The sequence below is a fragment of the Triticum aestivum genome, chromosome 7B, assembly GCF_018294505.1.
Source record: "Triticum aestivum cultivar Chinese Spring chromosome 7B, IWGSC CS RefSeq v2.1, whole genome shotgun sequence".
Taxonomy (NCBI): Eukaryota; Viridiplantae; Streptophyta; class Magnoliopsida; order Poales; family Poaceae; genus Triticum; species Triticum aestivum.
In genome coordinates, this window is record NC_057813.1 from 530,550,845 (window position 1) to 530,555,059 (window position 4,215).

Sequence of the window (4,215 nt, forward strand, 5' to 3'; positions counted from 1 at the left end):
ATTTTTCTTTTTCTTTTTTTTTTAAGTTTGTTTCTTCACCGGTTTTTCTGTTTCTTCACCGATATCTCTTTGTCTTTCATCATATTTTTCCTTCTATTTCTTTCTTCGCCAGTTTTCTTCAATTTTTCAATGTTTCTTTGCTTCTTCATAGGTTTTCTTTTGTTTCTCCGGTTTCTTGTGTTTATTCCTGGTTTTCTTAGCTTTTCTCTTTTACTTTTTCAACATATATCTATTTTTCAAATATACAATGTACAATTTTAGTGTACATGTGGAACATTATTCATACATGTTGAACATTTTTTAGATACATTATGTAAAATTTTCATATACATCATGAATATTTTTATATGTATTTAAGAATTAATTTTGTGTTGTGATATGTTTTTAGGAATTTTCAAATACGATTAACTTTTTCATGTATATGTTTTGGTGTAAATCCTTTTCATACACAACATACATTTTTGTATACATACTTTTTTATATAAGTTTAACATTTTTCAAATACATGTTTTAAATAACTTTCTATAATTACATTTTTAAATGCAGGATTATTTTTTTCCAAATATATGATTAACATTTCGTAAATACATCATTTGACATTTTTCAAATACATTGATGAACATTTGTTCAAATGCGAGATTTTTTTTCTTTAAATTGTCATGTTCCTTTTTTTAATGGTACAATAATTTTTTAATACTACGCAAACATTTGTTGAGATTGCATACGCATTTTTCAAACATTTCACATACATTTTTTTGAAAACATAGGAACATTTTTTTTAATGTGACAAACATTTTTTTTGAAAGACTATGCATTTTTTTAATTGCGTTAACATTTATTTATACAATGTTAATTTTTTTTATGATTTAACACTTATATTTATGAAAATAAGGTTAAGTTTTAATCTATATTCAGTTTAAGTGAAAATGAAAATAAATTAGTGATGTCAGTGTGATGCCAGGCGAGCGAGCGAGTAAAAGGGAGCTCTTCCTGTGCTGTCGTGGGGTTTCCGGCGATGTGCATTCAGTGGGAGGAGACGTACCCGTCGACGACGAGATGCCTACGGTTAATTCGTAAATTTCAAGATGATATGCCGGCTCAGTCTTTCGAAGGTGCTCATAGTGATAGGGTGTGTGTGCGCGTTCATAGGGGTGAGTCACTGGCGGAGCCAGAGGTATTCCTTGGTATTCCATGGAATACCCAAGATTTTGGCATAGAAAAAAACATTAGATATACATATACAGCCACAAGTTGAATTGAAGCCCACCGATCAACAGTTCAGTCAGGACCAGCACACGCACGCAACAGTCGAGGCCTCAATAGTCTAGGTCCAGTATGCATCTCGCACAGTTCCTATCTATGTATTTGTTGATTGTTTTGTTAGAGAGCTCGCTTTGTTAGTAACCACCTAGTGCATGCACCCACAACGAATCCTTCTTTTTTTACACAAGCCACAAATATGTAGCCACCTAGCTAGTGCATGCAGCCACAAAAATATGAAACATATTTGTTCAATTTATTTGTCATAGCAAAACAGGTGTAGATGCGAGTGGATCGAAAAGGCTGCAACTGATCGTAAAAATGATGCTCTAAATCGAGGAGACAAGCGTGCAAGAAGAAAGGAACCAGCGGCAGCGACCGTTGCTGCATCCATGGCGGCTGGCGTGCACGAAAGCGGCTCGGTCAGTGCATCGTGGCGGCACACATCGGCGCATACAGGTTCGGTCAGCGCATCGTGGCGGCGCGCCTCGACGCATGCAGGCAGGCTTGGTGGGTGCATGCACAACAGGCTTCTGTCGTGGCAGCGCGCGTAGGCGTTTAATGCATGGGACGGTCCAATGAAACCACGACCCAATGATCGAACAATGACACCGCTCAACACGGCCTCACTCGTCAGAGTTAACGGTCAAAGCACTGACCCGACGGCAACGTCCGTTGTGACCTATTCTGAGGATTTCGGGCAAGGGAGTGGGAAAAACTAAGCAAAAGTAAGAGCGTGGGGATGAATGAGTAGAGCTAAGGAACCAGGGGCACAGATGTAAAAACCCTTTAGCAATACGGCCTGATATTAGTTTCGGCCTGTTAAAGGCCCGTTTACCATTTTGGCCTTATATTTATTTCGGCCTGTTAAAAGCCCGTCATATAGTTGAGCATAAATAGCCGATAATCTGATTGGGCCAAACAAGGACCGAGATAATTTTGGCCTGTTAACGGTTCGTGATGTGATTGGCACAATCATGGGTTGGGGTCTATTTCGGCCTGCTGTCTGTCCGTGAGCTGTTCGGCACGTTTCAGTCCCAACCTACTTTTGAGCCTCCTAATAGTCCATTGAATTTTCTTGCGAAAATAGAGCCGACGGTTTACTCGGCCTATTAAAGACCCGAAACTACTAGTGGGCCAGCTTACATTTAGGCATGTTAACGGACCAAGATGACTGGGCCCATGATGCGGCCCAAACATAGTGACGACGGCCCGGTTATGTATCGTAATTTTATGGTTTGGCCAGTTTACTTTTCATGGAGCGAAGACAGGATATATATACAATAAAATAACTGCAGTATCAAGAATAATAAAAAACCTAGGCTATACAATAAAGAAATGACGATATATTACATTCACTGGGCATCAAAGTTCGCCACTATGATAATAAAGCACAAGCAGACAACAGATTAAATACACTAGGCATCAAAGATCGCCACAATGAAAATAAACACACCGACAAAATAATATACAAAACTAACATCACTTCAATAGAGTTCAAGAAAGGTTAGCTTTGCTCAGGAGCTGCAGCGCAAGCAGCTAAGCAAGCTGATGTGACTATGCTTGTTTGATGCTTATATCCTCCTCACTCTGAAAAGAGAAACAAGCAGACTGATAACAGGTTTTGCACATATAAGTATTAGTGATGACAATTCATCACATTACTTATTGACGAATAAAGTGACAAAGTTTAAAATAGCATTAACACAATATGGTATTATTCAGGTTAATACATGACATGAAATGACATTGTGAAGGAGTTGGCAGCTTCACGAGACCACTGGATTACAGATCAAGAACTCATAAGTATCAATGGTTAGTGTGCTATCAATTTATCCCATTTTAGATTGGCAAATAAAGAGACGATTTAAATAATAGTAGAATGATATGACATTGTTCATAGTTACGACATTATAGAATATGACATTGTGTTGTAGTGGGTAGGTTCACAAGAACAGAAGCATAGATGCAGTGCAAAAGAAGACGACTTGCGCTGTATAGTTAAATTTACATGATATGAAGAAGGAACTTGGTTGTACAACTGAAAACTTGAATTTAGAAGGACAAACTTTCGTTTATGAACTACATAATAAACTTTAAACATGCAATTTGATACAAACATCAAAAATAAACAGCCGTTGCAGCCATGCCTAACCAAATATACACAACAAAGTTTGAAGGCTTGAGAAGGACAAACTTACATTAGTGGTGAAGACCGCGTCGATAAAGCCCTTACCCATGCTGATGGGGGGCAATTAAAGAAGTTTTCTATAGAATATTCTTCATAAGCATTGCCTTTATTCTACATTTTGTTAAGAGTAAATATAGATGTGATAACATAAGAAAATAATGGAGAATATTTAAGATAAGATGAAGAGTGATGCTACATAACCAAGTAGCTATAAATGTAAGTACATCGATACAGGCAAAAAGTACAGCCAAGTTGTAAGGGCATATTTATCCCCAAGGTGTTTTGGTGATTGATGACAATGCTTTTGCAGACTAATCATGTGCGTTGAGTTTTTCAGAGATTCATCCTTTGGCACAAGACGACTCCCTCCCCTCGATGTTTTAGTCAAGACGGTGTAGCTCCTTCGTTTCTCTGTTGGTGGACTAGTTTCGTAGGAGTCACCGTACTATCAAGAGGGGATCCGCTTTGGTAAGGCTAGGGTGGAATCAATACGTAGACATCCTTATCACCCCCTTCGTTCCTTTCCGCTTCATTGGAGCTACCTTTACTCTCCTTGCCTGCCTTGACCTGTCCCAGCGGTAGTACCGTGGTCCTCAGTGGTAGTACCGCCGAAGCACGTCAAGCGGTAGTACCGCTCCCCAAGCGGTAGTACCGCTTGCTGTCTTTGGCCGTAGTACTGCTGTGGTTCCGGGCTACTACCGCCTCGACTCGAGGCCTCTGTTTTTCGTGTCGGGTTTTGCGGTACTAGTAGCGGCAGTATGGCG